The 26,806-nt window shown below is 39.8% G+C and overlaps 1 protein-coding gene across 7 annotated transcripts in view; it reads left to right on the forward strand.

Moving 5' to 3' along the window:
• Window positions 1–26,806, forward strand: part of MPP7 (MAGUK p55 scaffold protein 7) — a 424,300-nt gene that overhangs the window by 344,369 nt on the left and 53,125 nt on the right. The window lies entirely within an intron of this gene.

Here is a 26,806-nt window from a genome sequence, read left to right on the forward strand (position 1 = left end):
ATAATAAACCCATGACTCACTCTTTAAGAAAAAAACTAGTAACTACGACTCTCTTTGATTCTGAATTTAGGTATTTTATAATGTAACCTAAAATGCAACTCTTATTTCTCTAAAGCTAGGAGGTTTGGATAAGACATTTCTTGGTAAAGATTGGAGGAAAAATATCCATCACTTTCTTGGGCACAAAAGCAATTGTGCCTAAAACAGTCATTCTTGTTCTACTTTCTTCCTTGCTTATTTTGACATCACAGTAACTCTGACCTTCAACCGGTCTGTTCAGAGTTATTACCGAACTAGATTAAAAGAAAATAAGAAAAACGATGATGTAGGATTACTGGAAAAGATAGTATGGTTTTTCTTTTAACCTACCCTTCTCTCAGATTCTCTTTACTTCTCACTTCCCACCTCTTGTAAGTCCCCGTCCTACTTTATCTTCTCTGCTTCATGGTTCTAGGTATTTTAAGAGTTAAAAAAAAGCCCTTTTGTTTTCAGCATAGAAATCGTACGCTAAAAGGTGAAATGAGCAAATAAATGGTCCTGGAATTTCACACCAACATCTGTTTTTAGTATCGTTGCATTTTTTCCCATCTCCTGTTATTTCTGTTAGTTTGTAGAAGCCTAGAGCCCAGGAATCATGTTATAAGGGAGCCAAACTACAGTCGAGTATAAATCTCACAAGCAAGCTTCAAGTAGAGCACTGATTCAAAAGCCTGCTTGTTCTTGCTCTGTTAAGTCTGGGCAGAAGGGAAAAGCACTTGTCATAGAACGCCACGTGTCCCGGTGACATCGCAAGCTTCACGTTTAACCAGAGCGCTGCATTGTTCTTAAGTGTGATGAATTTTCACTGGCAACTCATCCAGTGGAAAGGGGCTCTGAGGCCTCTACCTGACTTGCTCTTTGAGGGTTTTTTGAATTGGGGGCCTGCACATTTCTTATACATTTGGTGCATGTGGGATAAAATGTATCTAACTTGAAAATGAAATAAATGTGATTCTACTTGAATCTGAATCCATACTCTGATTTGCTTGAGTTTTAGGCAACTTAGAAGTGTGTAATTGGTTATAATTATGAATTTTCACTTACTTAAAATTTTTGATGTATTTTTTTTGTTTTAAAGAACTGTGCAAAGTAGAGAGATTGTCTTCTTAATAGCTCTCCCCAAACTGGTTTCAGGATAAATGAGTGTGAGTGTGTGTGTGTGTCTGTGTAGAGCACTTATTGTAATGGAGGCTATTTTGTCTTTGAATTTACATAACTTCTTTTTTTTTAATTTAATTTAATTTATTTTTTTATACAGCAGTTTCTTACTAGTGATCTATCTTATATACATCGGTGTCTACACGTCAATCTCAATCTCCCAATTCATCCCACCACCCCACCACCCAACCCCTCTTTCCCCCACCGGTGTCCATACGTTTGTTCTCTACGTCTGTGTCTCTATTTCTGCCTTGCAAACCGGTTCATCTGTACCATTTTCCTAGATTCCATATATATGCGTTAATATACGATATTTGTTTTTCTCTTTCTGACATACTTCACTCTGTATGACAGTCTCTAGGTCCATTCACCTCACTACAAATGATCCAATTTTGTTCCTTTTCATGGCTGAGTAATATTCCATTGTATATATGTGCTGCATCTTCTTTATCCGTTCGCCTGTTGATGGGCATGTAGGTTGCTTCCATGCCCTGGCTATTGTAAATAGTGCTGCAGTGAACATTGGGGTGTATGTGTCTTTTTGAGTTATGGTTTCCTCAGGGTATATGCCCAGTAGTGGGATTTCTGGGTCGTATGGTAGTTCTATTTGTAGTTTTTTAAGGAACCTCCATACTGTTCTCCATAGTGGCTGTATCAATTTACATTCCCACCAACAGTACAAGAGGGTTCTCTTTTCTCCACACCCTCTCCAGCATTTGTTGTTTGTAGATTTTCTGATGATGCCCATTCTAACCAGTGTGAAGTGATACCTCATTGTAGTTTTGATTTGCATTTCCCTAATATGAATTTACATAATTTCTTTTACATGTTAATACTCTAGTGTTTGAGCTTCAGGATTTGTCTTTATGGAACGTGGTCATCCTTTCACCCTTTCTTCCTTTTCTTCTCTCTCTATTTTTAACCTAGATTTTGATTCACTGAGAGATGCATTGTTTGTTCTCATAGGTAGATGTTCTTTACTTTTAAATAAAAAAATAAATCTGATCAATATTATCCAAAGTAAATACAGCGTGTAGTAAATACAACCTCGTTCAGAGAGACCATATACTTCTGTGAAAATTAAATAGAAGGCCACTGTCTCTATTCTCAAAGAATTGAAATTCCATTTGAAATTTCTTTGAGTGTTGTCTCATAAACCCCTGAACTCAAAAGTTATACAAAAATCATTGCACTGGATCTGAACATTTTAAAATTTATTTATTTTAAAATTTATTCATTTGGCCTCACTGCACGGCACGTGGGGCGATCTTAGTTCCCTGACCAGGGATCAAACCCACGCCCGTTGCATTGGAAGCGTGGAGTCTTAACCACTGGACTGCCAAGGAAGTCCCTGGATCTGAACATTTTTAAAAGCATTTAAAAGCACTTTGTTTTGTAACCTGTGTATTTGAAAGTGATTTTTTTTTTAATTTTATGTAACTAAATCTTGTAAAGACCATCTGACTCAACACTTCCGTACTGAGATTTTTGGAATAGGAATTCGTTATCATGCCCTTTGCTAAATTATAGAATAATACTATGAAGAAAAGCAGAAAGTTGATATAAAATCCTTTATTTTTATATTATTTTATTGAAAAAATCTACTGTATATATTTTATAATCGATCTATTTAATTACATTGAATAGTCATGGAATAGGTTTTAAGAAAATTTCTGATTTAATATAAAATCTCTAAAAGAAGAATAATTCTCTCATGTTGGTGTTTATAAATTCATGAAAAATACTCATGTTGATAAAAATTTTCTGCCCTAAATTTCACAAGTGCTCTTAATTCCTAGGAAGATATTGGTTAAGCATTGAATTTAAAATAATGACTTAAAGGTCATTAGCCAGTTAACTTTTTTGACAAATTGATTGCTTTTGTATTAGTAGGATTTTACTCTTTATTTGATTCACAGTGTATCATCATAACTGAAGTCTGCATGGAGGAAAAGTTCATGCAAGATGGCTCTGGCGCTGTAGGGCTTCAGCTAGTGTGCACACAGAGGTCAGAAAGGACTGGAGCATCCCAGTGCTGTTACCTCTGCCTTTATATTTGTGCTAGAACTCTGGGTCCGGGTTCCATGGTTAAAAAATCAGAAGCCATGGTAGTACCGACCTCCTCAGGCTTTTAAACTGGCACCTTACACAAAACTCTGAGTGTGGGTGGTATTCATCCTTGATGCTTGGTTATTTCCTCTCCTTAGGAATCTTGGCGTATCTAATGCATATACAGAAAACAGGCTCTGCAAACGAAGTAATTTGCGTCTTACACATTCCTAAAAACGAAAACATGAACTCTTAAAACTAAAACATGCCTAGATCTTAGAAGCTTGATGTAGGAACTCATCTCCTCCTCTTTCTTCCTGCTCCTCCTCCCATTTTTTGGAGGAATAGCATATCCAACAAAGAAATTTATGATAGAATTTTATCTTCCCGCACTCCCCCTTCATCCGGTGCTAGGTTCTCGCACAACGGGTTGATGTTAGTAATACAGACAGAGGAACAGACCAGAAAGGCTGACAGGTATTCCTTGCTGTGACCAACGTTTAGATTGTTATCAGAAGGACACGGGGTGCGTGTTTGGGGCCCAAGTAAGCCTCTCTCTCATGTCTCAACTAGCACGTACAGGCAGTTCTCCTGACAGACACTTAGTAGCTTGCAGTTCTTGTGTCGATAGAAATTACCCTACGACTTTCCTGCCAAAGCTTATTTTTACAGTTCAGTTGCATATATAAAGCCATATGATAGCACCTTACCTTTAAAAAGAAATATGAATTTCTTTGATTACTTGAAATATTGTTTGTTCCCTTTCTATTGAAACATAAGTATGTAAGTTAGGAATTAGCTTCTTAGTAGCATAAACATTAACTTTAACTTCAATCCTATGTAACATATTTAATTCGAGTTCTTATTCATGTACTATATTTTACTGCAGAATGTTCAAGTATGATACTTGTAGTGCTTGGTTTCCTTTTTTTAGTTATCAAAGTATAAATAGCTGAACATTTCTAATAATGCTGATTGAATAATATTAATGAAGACATTTTCTTTTACAAAATAGCTCTAATAGAATTCTAGTAATAAATAAACTAGAAATCAAAAATGTGCAATTTATTGACTTTTTAAAAATTAGAAGGTTGGGGCTTCCCTGGTGGCACAGTGGTTGAGAGTCCGCCTGCCGATGCAGGGGACACGGGTTCGTGTCCCTGTCCGGGAAGATCCCACGTGCCGCGGAGCGTCTGGGCCCGTGAGCCGTGGCTGCTGAGCCTGCGCGTCCGGAGCCTGTGCTCCGCGACAGGAGAGGCCACAACAGTTGAGAGGCCCACGTACCGCTAAATAAATAAATAAATAAATAAATAAATAAAAATTAGAAGGTAAAGACACAAAATAGTTTAGAATTTGTTTTAACCAATTTTGATGGTTATCATGTGGGTAAAAAAGAAGATATTTGACTGCAGGCAAAAGGTGTCCATTCAAAGAGACTGTCACCAAATTCACTCAAAGACAAGTATTTTGTGGATTGAAGATCTCAAGCTACCAATAACAGAATTTAAACATTGAAGAAAAGAGTGAATTCATTCTTCATGGTACCAGTGTTGTGGAAGACCAAACTTTTGAGAGTACTATATATATATCATTGCTCTACAGGTTGTTGTAATACTACTTTCCAAGTTAAATAAGCACCTTCTTCCTGGCACCTTAGATAATGTTTATTTACTGTGTTCACACATACATTTAATTCAGAAATGAACAAATAGATTGTTTATGTTCTTAAATTTCTGTATCTAAAACTTTGTCAAACATTTTCTTCATATTGGTGGGATCATGTGTGACAGAAACACGGGGTTTTAAAAATACTGGAAACATTTTTTTTCCCCTGATGCTCCTTGGGAGATGCCGAAGATCACAGCTCGTGTAGAAAGAGGTGTAGGCGAATTAAATTGTCAATTGCACATCTGGTCGTTCACACCACGAGGCGGTCGAGGTAGAGGCGTTTCTTGTTGCTTATTTTTCGTCTGGGATGTCCTTACACATAGAAAGATAACACTGTCGGGGTGTGTGTGTAGCTTTTCCATCTGAGAGGTTCTAAGCCATATGGTCTCCGGGGAACCGACGTCATGCAGGTAAGAGGGTTGATCAGCGGTTAGGGGTCTGGTCTTTGGTCATGGGCCACTGCAGCCTTTTGGGGGAGATGGCATTGAGGGCTGAGGGGTCTGAGAAAGCAGTTCCGAGAGTGGGGCTCTAACTTTGCCCCAAAGACTATCCCACCGATAGAGACCAGTTTCTCCACTTGTCAGGAGTATCAGACGTGTCGCACGCGGGGTGACCTCCAGTGACCGGGAAAGTCCCTCCTGCCTGGTGCGCAGAGCTCATCAAATGCTTCTCATGCGAGCCTGCACACTCCTTTCTCTGAGGATGGCAAGTCTCTCTTTTCGTGACCTTGGCCTCTCTCTGTGCTTTTTATAATTGTCACATCCTGCACGTCAGTGCTTGATGACGTAGTGTGAACTCTTGCTGCGGCCGGGAGAGGAGAGGGCCCCTCCCCAGCTCTCCTGGCAGAGAAACACCTGAGAGGTTGATGTTTCGGGGCCGGCCAGAGGCTGAAGCAGCAGAACGTGGATGGAAGCAGTCGGGAAACTTGAAAGAAATTTGTTATTTCCGATGACCTTTCCCCTGACGTGCGTTTTCTGGCTTGAAGCTCCAGGTATTAAAAAGTGACTTTTGATGTGATGGCGTGGCATGGTCGTTCAAAACTCACACTCTGGAGCCAGACCACACGGGTCCACAGCTCCATCCCTCTCTGCCTCTAGTTCCCCATCTGTAAGATGGGGATAATACTTCCGACCTCATAGAGTTGTTGGAGAACTAAGGTTATGCTTTTGACATCCACGCAGCAGTGCTTTACCAACGGAAGAGTGCTGCCACTTTCCCAACTGTCTTTTGAGGTCTGACCTTCTCCCTTTGTTTTTCCTACTGGATGTCTATTAAGCATGATACTTGCTACTGGATATTTACGTGTGTGTTGTATCATGCGAAAACTACCATTCTCTTCCTACTTAAGAACTGCAAGGAGGAAATATTCTTTTGAATATTTATGGAACATATTTAGGACCTCTTATTAGACTATGAAATATACATATACTACATGTAATTTAAGTTACAGATTTTATTTTGTGGATTGGCTTTGGTGTTTTAATTTGTGTGTGTGTGTGTGTGTGTGTGTGACATGGCTTTTATCATCTGATTTATGTGACATTGAGTCTTTAATCAAGAGTGCAATGCTCAATGTATCCTGCTGTTTCTGTCAGAAGATACACTCTGTTTAACAATCACCTTTACAGCAGAATGTCTGAGAGCACACAGGTTGATCAGTCTTAAACACAGCTTGCGTTATTTCTACCCAGATGCCTGGCTTGGCTATCCTGTGTCACATCATTCATTGTTTGTTTTCTAATAATTTGTTTCAGTTGCACATGACATTTCAGAGCTACTAAGAAATGAGGATAAATAAACTCACAGCTTGAGTGACTCATACTGTGAGCCTGAATAATAATGATTTGCTTGTCATTTTGGCAAATACTGTCCAAATACAGCTAGCGCAGTTTGAAGGCCCATAGGTATTTGAAAAGTAAAAATAGGCTGTTGTGCACACTTTCTCCTGAGTGTTTTCTTTGGCTGCCGTGCTGTATGTGAAGAGAGAAGTGAGCAGAGAGAACTGTTCTAATCGGTCCTGTTCACTCTGTAAGGTCGTGTCGCAAAATATCTCCTATCCTGACTTGTGGTTACAATTTGCTTCTGTTAAATTTCCAGTTCTTTTTCCTCCCTCAACTGAAGATGTGTCTCCTAGGTCAAACCTAACTCATAAAATGCTGTCTTATTAGTAACTTAAGAATTATTTCAGATTACTTCTTTTTTTTTTTTTTTTTTTTTTTTTTTTTTTTTTTTTTTTTTTTTTTGCGCTATGTGGGCCTCTCACTGTTGTGGCCTCTCCCGTTGCGGAGCACAGGCTCCGGACGCGCAGGCGCAGCGGCCACGGCTCACGGGCTTAGTTGCTCCGCGGCACGTGGGATCTTCCCGGACCGGGGCACGAACCCGTGTCTCCTACATCGGCAGGCGGATTCTCAACCACTGCGCCACCAGGGAAGCCCGAGATTACTTCTTAAGATACCTTTCATCAAGTAATATAGACAGAATGAAAAGAAAGGGTTCTGTCTGATTCATTTCATATGTGTAATAAGTTGACAATTGTCACGATATTGTTAAATTTACAGGATATATAGACATTTTAAAGGCAAAATTTGTTGTTTCTAAAATGTTTACTTCTTTTCACTGTTTCCATCATGAAATATCCTCAGTTCTAAACAGATTCGTTTAGAAATGGAACTGTTCCATGAAAATAAATATAATCCCCTTATTGAAGGTATTATTTTGAAAAAAATACTGATTTTTTTCCTGGTTATTTTCCCCTTTGGGGTATTTAATAAGCTATATGAAGACTTTGTGTTTTTACTGCTTAAGTGTATACGTTATTTTTAGGCCATAACTACCGTGTAGTCTAAAATGTAGTTTTTCACAAATGCTATTTAGTCATTGACTAATTACTTTGAAATATTTAAAATACGTTTGTTTTTTTCCTTTGGCTTTTCTAAGATGAGGAAACAGTTGAGTGTGGTAGGTGGATTTTTTTTTGTCCCTTGGATGTAACATCTTCCTACTTTAATTGTATTTTCTACACATTTAATCATATCCTCTTTGTTTTTTTTTTGTGCTTCTCAGAGGAAATTAAAGGTACATGTATAAAAGTTTCCCCGCGTAGTCTAGTAACTTTGTTTAGTACACGTATGTAGAGGATTACGTTGACCATAGCAAGCGGTTTGTAAAAGATCATGGTACATCCCAACTTTCATTGTAACATTACAGTACCAGCAGTCGTGGTTGGACTTTGTTTTTGAAAGAAATGTACACTTTTTTTTTTTTGCTTCATATAGCAGAAATATACACAGTATTCTAATGTAGTACATTGTTTTTATCTGTCAGTAGTCTGGAATAAAGATGAGTGAAGAAAGCAATGTTATTCAGATACACTGACAGACTTACTATTACGTAAGGATGTGAGGAGAGTCTTCTCTACTATTTGATTTCAGCACGGTCTGTGCTGTTAGCATTAGAAGTATATTTATATAAAGATTAGAAGTATATTTATATAAAGATTAGAAGCCTAAAATAAGTAGAACTCCATGACTTAAATTAAAATTTTAAGATATGCATAACCCAGTATTCATTTAATTCCTGGAAATAATTAATAGCACATTGTTTATTTTAAAATGTTTTCATCTGTTCATCTTTTTAAAACAAAATAAAAATAGAAGTACTGTGCCTTTATTCCTTCCCCGCATGGACTCTTTTTATCAAAAGAAAGGCTGTATTTTCATTTTAACCTTTCTGTCTACTCCAGTGAGCCAAAATAAGTGCTATATTTTACATATTATCAAAGAGCCTGATTTACAAAAATAAATTTACTTTGGGGATCAAGTGTTGTAATTTTCTTGACTGTGAAAGTATAAACGTATCAGGCAAGTCTGTTATAATTTTCTTGGAACTGCAGTAAAGGCACTTCCAAAGAAGCTTGAAAAAAGAATTGCATGATGTTTCAAAATGTTACTGTAAACTTAAATATAAAACAAGATGTTTTATGTTTAAGAGTAGCATTGTGAAGGCTCTTCTATGCTGTGCTTTATGATTGTTTGAAGTGATTTATTTTTTTGCATCTGTGGCTGGGCTTCTAACTGTTCTGCTTTGTTTCTTGGCTTTTGTTCTGTCTGCTTTTACACTCCATCCAGAAGATGCTGAATATGGTGGTATCAGCAGTGGAACCTATCTAGGTGAGCAATTGGTCGTGGAAGAGGATTTCTTTCTTTCTGTTGCTTTCTTTAAAGGCATTATACTGTTTGTCTTAAATTAGTATATTTGCATTAGCAAGCTCTGGTATCAGCAGGGAGTAGCAAGAATCTTTATTTTAAACTGGCTCAATTGGTTGGACACAAAGGAAGTCAGTGTGTGCTTTCGTTTATTATTCAGGAAGCTTCCCAGATGCTCTATTTTTGTAAAGCATCATATATTTTTTGATAGAGGGTGAAAAAGCATCTGTATATGCTAAGTACGTTTACTGAATTAGTTGTATCTGGACTTTTCTAAATTATCTGGTTAGCTGTGAATTATTCAAAGCTTCTGAATAACTTATGTCTTCGTAAGTAACTTTCTGGTTCTGTTTTCTAATGAGTTATTATTCCCATAACACTCCCAAAATAACCATCGACTGACCAGTTTCCAGGACAATTAAGCCTCATGGTTAACTTGCTCATCCGTTTTGGAAGAAAACTTTCCAGTATGGAGGTGTCAAGCGACGTTAGAAACAAAATTCATGATATCCGGAGACTGTTAAGGCATCTGAGTCATCTTCGTCTCCATTCAGACCTTTCCCCGCTCTGTTGTGTGTTCGAACGCTGACGAATTCTCCACTTGCAGTAGTGAGAGGTAGTGGTGTGGAAACTCAGCTTGAGAGAGAAATCCTTCAACCTCCTTATTTTCAGATTAATATTATGTACTTGATGATAGTATCTCTTGGTTATTGAAGAAATGTGCCAGATACTGTATTTGGTATTTAGTGCATCTTATCTCTTATACGGTGAGATTGGAGTATTTTATCCACTTTACAAAAAGGAAACTGAGGCACAGAAAGCTTAAAGGATTTACGAAAGACAGTAAATGGTGCATCCTGGTTTCAAATCCACATCTATGTCGATATAATACCTACTCTGTCTATATCTACGTATATCTATGTACATCTATGTAGATATAATACTTACTGTTTCTTTTACAGTATGCTGCCCTATAGCTTTTCATTCTACAAAACAAATTTTTAAAAACCGTGTAGAATATAGTGTATTCTAATTTTTAGGCTAGAAAAACTATAATTTACGGAGAGAACTGGATGGTCAGAGAGAGGTCACCCTTTCGGTAATTCTTCTCTCATTTCAGTACAGTACACAGTGTGCCAGATTCTCTGTGTATCGATTGATCCCCACCCTTACAATCTTGGAAACCTTCATGGCTTTTCAAATAGCAAGCATTTCGTTTTCTCCTGTGGTCAGCTGGGCAGCTCTGCTCTGTGTCAGCATGGCGAATTGCTGCAGCCTGGCTGTCTGGCTGGCGTCTGGTCGGTCCGGTGGACAGGAGCGCTCAGCTGGGCGAACTTGTTTCTGTTCCACGTAGCTCTTCACCCTCCAGTAAGCTGCCCACGTGGTGGTCTCCGGGTTCTGGAGAACAGCAGAGAAAGCCACCTCCAGTATGTAAGTGCTAGGAAGCCTCTGCTCACATCACATCCTCTGATGGCCCATTGGGCAGAACAGGTCTCGTGGCCAGGCCCCGTCGGCGCGGGAGGGGCCTGGCCAGGAGTCGGCAGACAGGGAGAGGCCGTCACTGCAAGCCTCTGCCTCTCTCCAAAATGGAAAGAGGGACACCCATCCTCCCCAACTTTCAGGGCTTGTCTTTGGTCTGTGAGATGGTAAGTGTATATCCATCCAGGGAAGGACTGTGGCCTAAGGCAGCATCATTTGATGAATGTCACATAAAATGCTGTAATTGAGAAGGAGTGATTGAGGATCCGCTCAGCCTGCGGCAGTGAGGACTCAGCCCCGCAAGAGGTGATGTTAGAACTGGTGCCGGGGTTTAGGGGGAATTACAGTTAGACCAGAGGATGAGGGTAGAGGTGAGAGCATGGGCAGAGGTGACTCCTGCAGAGCACAGGGCGTATTTAAGTTTGGGTGACATGTAGGCGATAGCGCTACAAGATTAGCGTGGCGCTCGATAACGTGAGATCTTCAGTGACAGGCCAAGTGACCTTGCACATTTTATTAACGTTTGCCTGGTTTTTGCACTCATTCTTCGTGTAAAATTTTATCCAAAGAATGAAACCTGGGTTTTAATTTACATCTCTCTTATAGAATGTAGAGTTTTATAAAATTAATATTTAATCAGAAAATATGAATTGAAGTACAGAAGCAAAGGTGGTCAGCATGACAGGCTTCCAAGGGAATGAGCTCTGATGAGACGCCACTGCCTCCGGAGACTCAGTTACTGGCAACGTCTGAGCAGTGAGTTCACAGGGAGCCAAAGCCTTGCAAGTAAGAGCAGACACAGGGAAGGAAGAGGTCAGCTGAGTTCAAGGTGGTTTGTGTTGGTCGAGGGTTAGGAGTACTTAGTGGGAGAGGATAATCCCATCGCTTCTGTAGCAGAGATGAGGGACTGGTGACAAAGGATTGAAATTCTGAGATAGGAAGTAGTTCGTTGGTCAAAGCCCCAAAGCAGGTGAGATGGAGTATAATTAAGACTATGGGATCTTAATCACTTTGATTAAGGGGTTTGGCGTTAGGGGCTGAAGTGAACCATGCAGATACCCCAGGTCCCAGGAAAAGATTTCTTTGGAAAACGTAGAGGGCTTCGTCCTTCCAAGACACCACTCTGCACCCCCCAGTTACAGATGAAACTAGGGCACCATCCAGGTAAAATGGGAATCTCATGAATCATGTAATAACTTGTATCCAGCTGGGGAGCTCACAGTCTTCACACTGTGTTTAGGCAAAGGATATATTTTTGTTAGACCCACAAATATGAGAAATTTCATGGAAAAGTTTTTGGCTCCTTTGACAAAAGATTTGACCAAACTAGGCCTTCATTTCACAGTGTTAAGAATTAGCCGGGGCTGAGTTACAAGGGACCCCTTAAATGAACACGGCCCTGCTGCTCTGCGGGCTGGCCAGCACTGAGACAGGGGTCCCCCAACACTCCCCAGCAGTCGTGTTGATGCTTGTACTGTAATAGTGAAGTATTTCTTTGTATCCCTGTCCTCAAACGTGGCGAAAAAAAAATAACCAAAGAGCAATTAAGGGAAAATGGGACCACCTAGTTCTTCATAGGAGTAATGTTGTACAAAATGCATCGACAGGGTGCAATTGAAGATTTTTCTGCCATCTAGCTGCTATTGGCTTTTGGATTTTGCAAACTCTGATTATAGAGCCTCACTATCGACTCCATTCAACTCCTGGTCTTGGAAACGAGTTTTCCTTTCCATACCTGACTGTGACCAAGAGGAAAGCACGGTCGACATGTTTTGGTAGATGTGCATTATGACATCTTTTCTTTCTGGTCTAAATGCTTGTTCTGATACATGTGCAGCAAGAGATCCGCAGATTCAAGGCACCTAGAGGTTCATTTAGCTACAGCTGAGGTCAGATATCTGAGAAGAGAAGCATGCAGTAAGATGACTTTGTATTCAAAAAAGGATATGGAGCTTCCCTGGTGGCGCAGTGGTTAAGATTCCGCCTGCCAGTGCAGGGGACATGGCTTCGAGCCCTGGTCTGGGAAGATCCCACAGGCTGCGGATCAACTCAGTCCACGCACCACAACTACCGCGCCTGCGCTCTAGAGCCCGTGAGCCGCAACTACTGAAGCCCGCGCGCCTAGAGCCCGTGCTCCGCGACAAGAGAAGCCACTGCGATGAGAAGCCCATGCACCGCAACGAAGAGCAGCCCCCGCTCGCCGCAACTAGAGAAAGCACGTGTGCAGCAATGAAAACCTAATGCAGCCATAAATAATTTTTTAAAAGAAAGTTTATTTTAAAAAAAAGATATGACATAATAGGATACAGAAATTAATAGTGTTTCTGATAAAAGTTTTTTCTTTTAAGGAAGCCCTTCAGCTAATGACCACAGATCAGAAATTGTTTCTTTTTCAGAATACACAAGTTTGATGGTAGTTCTCTGGTTATTTTTTGTAGTGTTAAAGAGTTACTTTGTTACAGATAGACTGAGCAAATTGACTGTTTTGTGGAATTCTGTTTTTTCCCTCCAAAAGCCAAACCCTCAAAATGCTACATATTTTTATGCATTTTTTAAAGCAGTGTCATAAGCAGCATGCTAACATTTATGGCAAAGCTGTTTTTTGGTAAAAGTATTATTTGGTAAACACCTTTAAATATAGTGACTTAATGCAATACTGCGGCTTTTTATTAGCTTGTCTTCTTTTTTCCCCTTGAATAATCCTATCTGTACCTATTTTTTTCTATCAGGTTCTTTATCAGTCTCCTGTTAATGCGATGAGCCCTTTCTGTATCATGAATATTAACCCTCTCTTTGCCGTGTGCATTTTCTTCTGGTCTTTTGGCTGCATTTTACCTTTTTTTAAGGCCAAGTTTATCATCATGTAGACATTTTAATTTTTGCGTAGTTAAAATCTGTGAATTCTTTCCTTTGTCTTCTGAGTTTTCGTTTGTATTCCCCACACCAAAATTATTTAAAATAATTTTTAATTTATACTTTTATCAAAGTAATATGTACATTAGGTTGAAGCATGTGAAATTGCTGTTTTTTGTAGGTCAAAAGGCATTAGAATGTCAGCAGTTTCATCTGGCTCTATTTAATAAATTGTTTGAAGAGTCAGACAGCATCAGAAGTCTTGCAGCCACAAACAGGAGCCCCTTTCCCTCTTTGTCCTGAGTGCCGTGTCCTCCCTCAAGAGACGCCCACTTTAGCTCTGCTTAACAGTTTCTTCTGGTATTTGCAGAATAAAACTTTCTTATAATGCTATTCCTAGCGTTTTCTTCCTAATATTTATTGAGCGCCTGTTATGTTCCAGACTGTTCTGGGCGCTAGCGTTTCAACAGAGATCCAAGGAGACCCCCTTCGATAGCGCTTCTGTAAGGGGGTGGGGTGGAGACAGGTAGCTAAATAAATCATATGATACACCCGATGGTGAGAAGTGCCGTGAAGAACAGTGAAGCAGGACTGGGCGCCGGGGCAGGTGGGGGCTCGCAGGTCTCAGCAGGGTGGCCACGGAAGGGAGCCCCACTGTGCAGACGGGGCCCTGAAGCGTCTGGAGCAGGTAGGAGAGCAGTGTGGCCGGAGCGGAGTGAACAAAGGAGAGGGCGACAGCAGGCGAGGCCGGCGAGGCAACAGGATGCTGGCGCGAGGGGCGCTGAGCCCACTTCTTCGGCCCTCGGTCTGGGGGAGGTGGGAAGTCTCGGAGGGGTTGGAGCAGAGAGCAGTGACCTGCCCTGATGCGTACTTAAGGGACCCCCGGGCCGATCTGCTGAGAGGAAGGCCAAGCGGGCAGCCGCGTGTCATCCAGGCCAGGAGTGACTGCAGCTCGAACCCAGGCATCGTAGGTGGAGGTGCGGGGACACAGGAGACTCTGGGTGTGCCTTCAGATACAGCTGACAGGGTTTTCAGACCAGTTGGGGAATCAGGGATGAGCCTGGTGACTTCAGGATGGAGTGAGCATTGGCTGAGCCGCTCAAGACAGCGGAGGAGGGTATTGGGGTGGGGAGAGTTTCGGGAATTCCGTTGGGATAGGTTGCGTTTAAGACGTCAAAGAGAGATGTCGGATAGGTGATTTGCAGGGGCGGCTCTTGCAGTGAGGCTCTTGATTTTGGAGTTGTCGATATTCGATCAAATTGAAAGCCGTGAAGCTAGATGAGATCACCAAGGAGGGAGTGATGATACGGGCAGGAAGAGAACCCAAAGTGAGGTAAGTAGAAGAAAAACCGGGAGTGTGACTTTTTAGGAGCAAAGTAAAAATAACATTTCGGGGAGGAGGAAGCCATCACCTCTGACAAATGTTGCTGATAAGTCAAAGGAGAGGAGAAAAAGAGAACTGACCGTTGACTTTGCAGTGGGGGAGTTACCAGCAGCCTTGGTGAGCAGCTTTGGTAGCTTGGTTGGGTCAAAAAGCATTTGACAAAATCCAACACCCTTTTGTGATACAGACCGAACAAACTAAGAATGGAAGGGAATTTCCCCAGCCCGATAAAGGGCATCTACTAACAGCCTCCTTAATGGTGAAAGGCTGACTGCTCTCCGCCTGTGAGCCGACACTAGACAAGGATGTCCACTCTCGCCTCTTTACTGGATGTGATACTGGAGGTTCTACAGCGGTTAGGCAAGGAAGAGAAAGAAAAGGCCCCCAGACTGGAAAAGAAGTAGTAAAACTATCTCTGTTTGAAGATTACTTCATTTTGTATATAGAAATCCCTTTTTCTGCACCAATTGGGATGATCATGTCGCTTTTTTCCTTCAATCTACGAATGTAGTGTAAACATTGATTGATTTCATACGCTGACCTTGCATTCCTAGGGTAGATCCCACTTGCTCATGGTGTATAATCCTTTTCAATATGTTGTTGAATTTGAGTTGCTAGTAGTTTGAGGATTTTGCATGCATATTCATAAGGGATATTGGTCGGTAGATTTTTTTTGTTGTTGTGATATCTTTGTCTGATTTTGGTATCAGGATGATACTGGCCTCATACACACCTCATGAGGTGTGAAGTCTTCCTTACTCTTATATTTTTTCAAAATATTTGTAAAGTATTGTGTTAATTATTATCTAAACATTTGATTGAGTTCACCAGTGAAGCCATCTGGTCCTGGGCTTTTCTTTGTGGGAAGTGTTTTGATTACTGATTCAGTCTCTTTGCTTGTAAGAATCTGTTCAGATTTTCTCTTCTTTTTAAAGTTTCAGTAGTTTGTGTCTCTCTAATAATTTGTCCATTTCATCTAGATTATCTAATTTGTTTTTATAATACTTTCTATTTCTTCAAGGTCAGTAGTAATGTTCAGTCCTAATTTTAATAATTTGGGTAGATAACAGTTTGTCAGTTTTATTGATCCTTTCAAAGAACCAAATTTTGGTTTTATTGCTTTTCTCTATTTTAAGGGATGCTGAAATGTTGCAATTAATTTCTCCACTAACTAAGAAGTGTTAGTTTATTCTAAAATTTTAATATTTCCCTCCTAATTGTTTGTATTAGTCGGGCAACAGAATGTGTGTACATACACACACACACATACACACACGTACACACAGAGATTTAAGGAATTGGATCGTGTGATTGTGGAGGCTTGATAAATCAAAATCTGCAGGGTAGGTGGCAGACTGGAGACCCAGGGAAGAGGTGCAGTTTGAGCCCAAAGGCAGTCTGCTGGTGTTGCCGAGACCAAGCACGCTCTACTCGCCGCACGACGGGCCAGCGAATCGGAGATGAGGTGCTGAGGCCAGGAAGACGACGGAGAAGACGGCAGACTAGTGTCTCTGAAACACCATCTTATCGGGGTCTGGTTGCCAGTTTCTTTTATAGAATCAGAGAGGGCGAGGTGGTGAGGGAGTAAAGTAAAAGGGCCATCAGTCTTTCAGAACATCTCCTGAAATGACCAGCCTCGGGGAGGGGATGTGTTCATTTCTTTCTTCTTGCAGCCATTCACAGGTGGGCAGGGTTCCCTGAGGGCAGGCCACTGTGTAAGATTGTAACAACAAAAGCAACGAAAAGCAAAGGTTAAAGTAAAAGAAACAGATCCAACGTGGAGTCGGATTTATCTCTTCCCTGTTACAGTTGCAGAAATCCTTCTTGCTCAGGGAGCAGTTAGTCTCTTTTCTAGTAAGGCCTTCAGCTGATTGGATAAGGCCCACCCACATAACGGAAAGTAACCTGCGTTATTGCAAGTCTCCTGATCTAAATGCTAACCTTATCCAAGAAACACCTTTACGAGAAGCATCCAGAATAACGTTTGACCGTCTGGGCACTGTGGCCCAGCCAAGCTGACACGTAAGATTAACCGTCACATTCTCCATTCTGTTATTCTACTTTACCTATATCTGTGGTAATTATTGCAATGAGGAAACATTTACCCCTTGGAGATTTAATATGTCTTCCACATCAAACGTTTCCCTCACTAAAAGAAGTAATTTAAACCGTACAAGTCAACAACATGGAATGGATTTGTGACGTTTCAGTCGATGACCGCCTGTCCTACGAAACACCCATAGTATTCTGGTGACATCAGACTCCAGCCTGTGCCCCTGCGCTCACAGACAGGCGGTAGCGCATCGCAGCTGACAGACACCTACGTGCGCAGGACACGCCTGCATCCACCGTCAGCACAGGGCACTGTCTCCGGTTCTAGGGTCACTCTGGCACATAGCCACGGGAGTTCCGAGAAATGCTGCCGTCTCCTGAGGTCTTTCCCCAGGACTGTGTAAACGGAGGAATTTCTGAGACCCTTCGCCTCGCCCCTCATCTGCCTCTACACTGTATCTCCTGAGCCCACAGAGGGAGGAGAGAGGCAGAAGGGATTACTGAGCACCCAGAACACCCTTGGGGCCCCAAATGGGAACGCCCAGGGCCCTGTTGATCTGAATGAGGCCTGTACTCAGTGGATACGTTTGATTATTTTCATTTGCTCTGATGTGCGTAAAATCAAGCACAAAACAGCGTATATAAGTAGCCCTTTCCCTGATGACTGGTTACATTTTTAAACGATACATTCCACGTCAAAATGATCAAAGTTGACTCTTTCGAAAAAGTAACATTGTAACACTCCAATAATTGAATGTCTGTGTAAGAATTATATCTTAAAACCATATTTAAAAAAAAAAAAACCATATTTAGTGAGCCATCACTGATATAAATGTACATTGGTTTGTAGTGTAACACGCTGCATTTCTTAAATTCAGCACATTTATCGATAAAAGAGGTTTGGCTGTTACTAGTGGAAGGAAGGAAAAAGCTCACCGAATGGGCAGTGTAAGTTGTGTACTGTTTGCATAAAATTAATAAAGTGAAGGTAAATGGATAGTATGCTGTAAATATGAATTGCAAAAATTGCACCTTTGAAAGTATGTGTGTGTGTGTGTGTGTGTGTGTGTGTGTATACTTAAAGCATGTACATATGTATATATACCCACACGCATGAATTATTAGAAGTAATTCATTTCCTGCTATAAGCTCTCAACAACTTCCTTTAGCTTTGGTGGATGGTGTGAAAGTTAGTGGTTTTGGTCTGTGAGTCTGTGCACGCGCACATATGCTGGCTTCCAAAGGGTGATTGCTTCTCAGTGGTAGAAGCACAAGCTTTAAAGATTCTCTCTCCTTTTTCCTACTATCATACAAAATAGTCCATATGAAGAGTAATTGGTTTTTTTCTTTAATTGGTAAGAATTGCAGAATGTTTTTGCTCTGTATAATTCATTATAGAAATTGTGTTACAAACATTTCACAAAGCACTGCTTATCATGCATCTGTCTTCAAACATAATTTCTTGCAAATGATCTCCTAAAAAATCATCAGTTTTTCTCCCCTTCTGCCCCTGCTGGAGCATGTCATGCATGTTTTTAAAACAAGATCAGTTTGAGGACTTCTATAAGTTAAAACTGTTCTTTCTGTTTAACTAAAGTGTTTACCATAAAGTTCAATAGAAACGAAACCATCCATTTGCTGTTATTTCTTTTAAAAGCTATTATTCATCCATCTCTACTTTTGTGTTTCCTCCTAACCCTGTTTCTTATTTGTCCAGTGTTGAAACACCAGTGGGCCTCTAGTTACGTCGCCTATTTTATAAATCTAGCAAAAATCCCCATTTGTTCCAATATTCAGTCATTCTATTAACGAATGTTATGTAGGTAACTACAGCTATGTCAAAATTTACTGCCTTCATATTTTTTCCAAAAAAATAAAATTTATACAAAGAGAACATTTAGAAGCATTCTTTCAAAAGTGGTACAGGTTATTTCTTGAACAAGAAAGAACTCTGCGTAATCTTGACATGTCTGGAATACTGCTTGGAAATATTTTCTCGGACAGAAAGAAACCAGTTCTGCTTGGAGAATTTTAGGTTGCATAGAGTCAACTTAAAAAAATACATTAAAATTTCAAATCCAATTTTACCCCTTTCAGAATTATATTTTTATATTAATTTTTATGTGTGCTTACTGTATTTTCTCATAATTTTGAAAGAGTAAGTTAGAACTCATTTCTTTATTAGCTGGCTGGAAGAAGATTAAATTCTCGTGTGGTTTTCCTTTTTTTTTTTTTTTTTTTAAATGGTAATGCTGGGCCCTGCTTTAAAAATACATTGTTGATGGTATCAGGAAAACTTTTTAAGACCTAGGTAATTTTTTTTTCTTGGAAATTGCAAACTGATATTTTATATTAGCTTCCATGATTTCATTAGGTACTTTGAGTTTCTATTTTTATTTTTAGCTGGAGATGAGTTGAAAGATTCAAGGGTAATTATGGTGTTTGAACATTTCTTTATACTGAAAGCAACTGTGTATCTGTGACATTCCAGAGGTGAATTTTCCTTGTTTGAAAGCCATTTCCCCCTTTATATACAAAATTAGCATATGTATGGCTAGTTAATATAAACCATGATAACATTCAGCTTTCTTTCTTTTTTTTCCCTGACACTGTTTTATAAGATGGATGTAGAAGGTGACTAATCCAGCCACTCCAGATCTCAGTAACTTTTATAGTTTACTGTTCGCGTTGCTTTTCAGTTTAAACTTCCTTCCAAAAATTCTTACTTGTTTGTTGTTTTAAGATGTTCTTAATTATCTTTCTTTGTCTTTGGGATAATTTTATGATGGGCATACTATGGGAGCATCACTTCAACAAGTTTGTCTTAGGATAATGTTACTACATAGTCTTTACATGTCTCTTTATGATTTATATCATTATAACAAGATTGGCATTTTCATGGAAATTTCCAACATTTTGTTGTCAGGAGCCTATTGTTGTAGGCTCCTGTTAAAGTCTTCTTTAAAAGTTCATTCATAGTAATATTTTTCTCTTCTTTTTTTTTTGATAAATTTACTTATTTATTTTTGGCTATATTGGGTCTTCATTGCTGCGCGCGGGCTTTTCTCTAGTTGTGGTGAGTGGGGACTACTCTTCCTTGCGGTGCGCAGGTTTCTCATTGCGGTGGCTTCTCTTGTTGCGGAGCACGGGCTCCAGGCACACGGGCTTCAGTAGTTGTGGTGTGTGGGCTCAGTAGTTGTGGCTCACGGGCTCTAGTGCGCGGGCTCAGTAGTTGTGGTGCACGGGCTTAATTGCTCCGCGGCATGTGGTATCTACCCAGACCAGGGCTCAAACCCTTGTCCTAGCATTGGCGGGCGGGTTCTTAACCACTGCATCACCAGGGGAGTCCCTCTTCCTTGTTTGTTAAGGTACCTATTGAACTCATTAAATATTTGATTGGTCAAATTAATCCACTGTTTTAAGAGAATAACTTTCATCCAACGTTTTTGGCAGTTCTCCCAATTTTTTTTAAAAGCACATTTTATTATATTTAAGGTGAGAAAAAAATAATTAAAATGCTTATTTTTACCTTCTTTTAAGAAACTAGGCACTTTTCTTGATTGTGTTAAAATAAATGTATTTCTTCCAAAAATCAGGAAGTTTAGAGTGGACCCTTCTATGGATCTCTAATTTTTGAGGTGCCTGTGACCGATATTGCTCTGTTATAATTCAAGCAGCTTTCACTGAAACTCTTCTTTCCCTATCTACCAACATCTGTAACATTTAACATATTAAGAGCTTATATTCTTAAAAACATGGGGGATGCCTAATATCTGATGTTATTATATCGGATTGGTTACAGAAATGTAACCAAAGATGGAAACTGTGCCATTTGAAAAGTCCAAGCGGTCACACAATAGGATTTATTTTCTTGTAGTTAACAGAAAGGCAGGTCACACTCTCATTCACACCTGTGATTTTTGAGACTCTTGGTATTGGTGGTGAGTTACCTTGGCTCTGCTGAGGGGTCGGGGTCGGGGGGGGGTCTTTTGTGTTAATGGAGATGACCGCCCATAAGATGATCATGTATTTTTTTTTTATAAAATGTCATCATAAATGTCAAAATTTTATGAGAAAGTAAGATCATTAAATTATAAAAATTTACACTGAAGTTATTTATGGGAGCCAAAGAATATGATAACAATTTGTGATTAAAAAAATTTATTATCAGTTTGATTAGTTTCGTTGTACGTTTTCAAAACCCAGACTTACTTCTCTTTTACCATCTTTCGGGCCTCTCACTGCTGTGGCCTCTTCCGTTGTGGAGCACAGGCTCCGGACGCGCAAGCTCAGCGGTCATGGTTCACGGGCCCAGCCGCTCCGAGGCATGTGGTATCTTCCCGGACCGGGGCACGAACCCGTGTCCCCTGCATTGGCAGGCGGACTCTCAACCGCTGCGCCGCCAGGGAAGCCCCCTCTTTTACCATCTTCACTTCTTAGGTGAGACTGCTGGTTCTCTATCTATTTTCCTTGACCTTTGATCTTCAGTTTTTATACTGTATTCTCATTAAAATTTTTTTCCATTGTTTTTACTTTCATTGCTTTTTAAGTATTTTAATTTATTGGCTATTTCTAACCTTTAAGAATATAAAACTTTGATCTCTTACCATAATCATTTCAAAATACAGAAGAATGGAACCTGCCTCTGAGACACAGTCAAAACGTATTTTCTGTTATATGTTGGTATAAGCACACAAATACAACTCCCAGTACCGGATTTCATTTGTTTGGTGTTTTTGTGTGTGGTTTTTTTTTTAATTGTAAAATTATGTAATATTACGGAAACTTTAAAAAAAATAGGACAAAATAGTTGCCTACAGCCCTCTTTCCCTAATACAATCATTGTCTGCTTTTATACTTTTTTCTGTATCCATACCAATTTTTATATTAGTAAAAGTAAAACTCATAGTATAACTTTGTTGTATATGTCCAGTTTTTTCCATTTATTAGTATAGGAAATGCAGTTCTTATGGTGCCGTATAGTTTTTTTAAAATATTTTATTCTATATTGGGGCATAGTTGATTAACACTGTTGTGTTAGTTTCAGGTGTACAGCAAAGTGATTCAGTTATACATATACATGTATCTATTCCTTTCAAGTTCTTTTCCCACTTAGATTATTACAGAATATTGAGCAGCGTTCCCTGTCCTATACAGTAGATTCTTGTTGGTTATGTATTTTAAATATAGCAGTGTCTTCAGCCCCATTTCTTTGAAAAGGTGTTTCATAATTAATCATTCCCATACTTTGTATATTTTGGATGCTTCAAGGTTTTTTTTTTACTATTAAAAATATCACTAACATTTGAAATTATAGGATGGTTAGGAATAATATTTATCTACAATTTGAAGCTAATTTTAATACCAAATGAGTCTTAATTCACATATGTAAGCTTTAAATTTAATACCCTTTTGATGAATGGTGTTATATCAATAAATATAGTGAAGTAGCTTTGAAAATAACCAAATCACAGCTGCCTGAGTTTAATTTTTTTTTTTTTTACTTAAGAGAAATGTCAAAGTCAAATCAGATTAGAAGTACTTGCTAAAAAAAATCTTAGTTTCTACTCCTGAGCCTATGTTGTGAAAACCCTTAAATTATAAGTATTTGGAATAATTTCTATTCCCCTAGTAGATCAGGAACTCTTTGAGGGCAGTGACACTGTTTTATATATTTTGTATTTTACACATCATCTTAAATACAGAGGAGTATCAAAAATATATTTAATTATATTTGAAAAATATCTTCTAACAGAAAAAGAGCTTAAATTTTTAATCCCTAAATTAAACTGCTGCTTCTCTTTGATAATTTTTTCCTGTTATTTCATAAAGTCACTGAAGGCTCACCAGTTTTTCTCTCATACATCTATGTGTGTGGAATAACATTTCAAACTTTCTCCTTGACTTTCTTTCATCTTTTAATATTTGAGCCAAGCAAGGCCTTGGCAATTGTTTTCTTTTTCTGACACTAAAAGAAGAGTTACTTAAACCTGTAGATTGTTATGCCTGCCTCGTACGTTGCTGTGAGAGTTAAATGAACTAAACGCACGTAAGTGCTTCCGATGGCGTCTGTCATCCAGTAAGTTCTCAACAAATACCCACTAGCACCACCACTTCTTCTGTTGTTTTGGTATTAACATTACTAATAAGGGAATGATCTAAACTCAGGCCAAGACTCACCTTTTTCTGGTCATGACATCATAATTAACTATCTGGTGCTTCAGTACAAAGTATGTATTCGTATCAAGTAGGAAAAGGATTGTTCAGTAAGTATTTCTGGGACCACTGGTTAATTACTTAGAAAACTATAAAGTTACAGCCTCACCTCACAAGCTTGATCTCATAATCACAGCTGAGTAATTCCAGATGGATTTTAAAAATTAACTGTAAAGCCATGTAACCTCTTTTTTTTTATTTAAGAAAATGTGGGTATTTATCAGACTAAAGGGTAGGAAAGTCATAAAAACAGTGGAAGAAATGACAAACAGAAGTTCACAGATTCAAATACATAAACCTTTAAAACTTCTTTGAAAAGGAAAACCGAAAATCTTAAAACGTCTTTCCAACAAATAGGGCCAAGGGCTGTGACCTTAAAAAATACATGTATGTGTATGTATATTTATGAAGACCCCAATCAAAAAGTGATCGACATGTATTAACCAACAATTTGCAGAAGAAATAAATGCAAATGAGTAATAAACGTGAAGGAGCGTTTAACTTTACTAACAGTTAAAGTGAAATGATACAGAGCTTTTCACTTGTCAAATCACTGAAGATTTTTAAATGGTTAGGAGTCCTTTAGTGAAGGAATGGTAATGCAGGCAGTCGTACTTGCTGCCAGGGGAAGTGTACACTGTTGTTAGCCAACCTGAGAAGCATTTGGACAAGACCGCTCAGGCTCCTTGCAATCTGCCCTCATGAAGTCATCAGTGACATAGAGCAACAAGGATGTACAGGGATGTTTATCGCTGTCTTGTTGAAATAAGGAGCAAATAACAAGCAACTTAAATGTCATCTTTTATAATAAAAAGTAAATTTACTTTAAAACAGAACCATACAACTGAATAAGTTAACAAGTCATCGTGAATTATTCCTGCTGGAAAATATTAGATAAGAAGTGTCTGCGTGTGATGAAGGACTGACCTACAGCTGCAGTCTCACTGTGAAGCCACTTTTCTATTGTAATAAAGTAAACATGCTGTTCCTTAAAAAACACAAATCTTTAGCAGCTGTGGGTAAGAGCCCTGGAAAAAGCCTGTCTGTAAAAATGTTGAGCCAATTATAAATTACAAAAATGTGAGATATAAGGAAAAATACATTTTGTACGAAACTCTTCCCTTACTCCAAATTCCTTGTTACTGCTCCTTTCCTGCTCCTTCTTTTTAAAAGCCAGCTTTTGCTAAGACTTGTGCACAGAAAATGAACTATCATTAAGTACATTCTAGGTTATTTATTCACATTTATTGGAAAGAACCTTCTGCTTGCTTTCAGTGTAAGTACACATTCTTGGTCATACTTTTAATCAGAGGACCACCTAAGACCTCAAGGCCAGGAATTATTAACCCCTTTTCCTGACATAAAGGTCACTGTCCTTTAGGCTTAGACTTAACCGAGGTGTGCCGACGACGCGTCACTCACTGTGGCACTGAAGTTTGAAAGTTACGGTCTCTTTGTTGCCTTGAACGGCAGGCCCCCAATATGCCAGTACCTCTGGCCACCTGGTTTGGTTTTGATTTTATCTGAGAGGCAAGTTAACTATTCTGGATTTCATACCTTTTGTCATATCCTCTGTTGTTCTGGCTTGGGGATTTTCCTTTCCTTGTTTTCTGACTCTATTTTTGTGTATGCACATATATGTATGTACATGTGTATGTGCGTGTGTGCATATGTATGCGTGTGTGTGTGTGTAAATGTGGTACAGGTATGGACCATATATAGGTGTGTGTGTTGAGGAAGTGAGGGATCATGGGTAAGGAGGACAGGAGGGAGGGATGGTCTCTAGATTTAAATATAGGAACAGAAGTAGCGCAGCTCTAGAAGGAGTATCTAAAAAAAATGAAAGGATAGTTAATGTACACTTAAGTCTTTGTTTTATTTCTTTAAAAATACCTTACTACTTTAATAAGGTACTTTTAATATTTAACATATTTAAACCTGGCTTTACTGTTTTGTGTCTTTTGTAGCATTACCCAGTTAAAAACATATAAGCCCCTTAATTTGTTTTTCCCATTCTTGCTAGACGTGTGCTGTGGGAACACAGGGGACACAGCATGGACTTTAAGTTTAGGTGGGACGTAGTCAGGTACTGATCTCTGTCTAGTCTGTAAGGCCTTTGCCATATGCTAGGCACTGAGCGAATGCTTCACATGGATAGTTTAACCTTAATAAGCCTGTGAGGGGTTGACAGTATTATCCTTATGTTAAAGCTGAGAAGTGAGCCTTAGAGAAGTTGTTAAACAGTTGGCAAGTCACCCAGTTTAGTAAGTAAGCCAGTGACCCGGGCCTGTCCCCCTGCAGTCTGAGCCTTTAACACTCGGGGAGGGGAGCTCCGATTGGATCCGTGTGGACCTGGCTGACTTTTCCCTTTGTTTTGTAAATGAGGCACGGGGCCAAGGTACTCAAGCCTCAGAACCTTTGGGAATTCCACTTGCCTGGTCGTGGCCACCTGGAAAACACGTGAGCGAGGCCAGGGCCGTGTCATGGCGCGTGGGCGCATGTGGTGACGTGACATCCCTGATGCTCTGGCCCGGGCGCAGGGGCCGAGCAGCTCCAGTGCACCCCGGGGCTGCTTCCAGCTCAGCCTTCATGGATGCAGTGTTTTGTCCTTTTGTCTGCCTCTTACATTTCTCTTGTGAAAATACCAAATGCGTCCTGCTTTCTTGAAATTTATGTTAAGAAAATGAAACAGGAATGATAGTGGAGTTTTGGGGGTTGCCTTTTAAAAATTCTGTTCAGAAAATTTACTTTTTACTTTGATCAAGCACCTATTCTGTACCAGGCGCTGTACAACTCGCGTCACCAAGCTATCCTGTAGGCCAGGGTCCTCCGTCCTTGGTGTCCATCGAATCTCACATTAGCAATCGGGTTCCCTTCTCTCTGTCGCCCACCATCTCATTATTGCTTATGATGGAAGTGAAAACTGCAGTTAATCATAAAGACTCCATTAGGTAAGCGCTCTCACTGAAATTCAGGATTTCGCGGGGATTCGTGGATCAGGAATTTTTCCGGTTTTCACTTTTGGGTTCATTGTGGATGAGGCATTTATGTCTTAGATCCATTTCTGTGCTAAACATTTGTAGTGACTTGAGGAAAACCCTCCCTCCACACAAGGAGTAATTGTGAAGGAATTTTTAGTTTTACCTGCTAGTCCTACAAGGTGTGTGGGAACTTGGAATTAGAACCCTGACAGGCCAGAAGAGCAGAGTTAGAACAGCTAACATGTAATTTCTGTGCCAAACTGGAAACCGCCTTGTACCGGATCCCAGTCCGGGCCAGCGGTCACAGGCAACAGGGGTGTGGAGGGGCTGGGATGGTGTTACTAATTTCTGCACATTAGGAAGATGTGATGGTCTGAGGACCACTTAAGCATCCGGGCAGTTGTAGAATCTCGGCAACTGCTCGTGTGGTGCTGGAGGACTCAGATCTGAGGGTCCTTTTCCCAGGTTCTCATGAGTCTAACCCAATACCCTAGGAGACCAAGGAAACAAAACATAATTACAGTCTGTCCTCTGACCCTTGCCATACAAGTTTGACTTGTCTCTGCAGGTGAGATCCTAAAATTCACACATCTTTTCTTCATCGTAGGACCAGGATGGCACATTTCCCCTTTCATTTCCCCTTTCTGGTCCCTCCGATCGCATCTTTCTCTGTAAGATGCTAATGTGTTTTATCATTTATTCTGTTTGCTTTTTCCTTTTGT

The sequence above is a fragment of the Kogia breviceps genome, chromosome 3 (genome assembly GCF_026419965.1).
Source record: "Kogia breviceps isolate mKogBre1 chromosome 3, mKogBre1 haplotype 1, whole genome shotgun sequence".
In the NCBI taxonomy this organism is placed as follows: Eukaryota; Metazoa; Chordata; class Mammalia; order Artiodactyla; family Physeteridae; genus Kogia; species Kogia breviceps.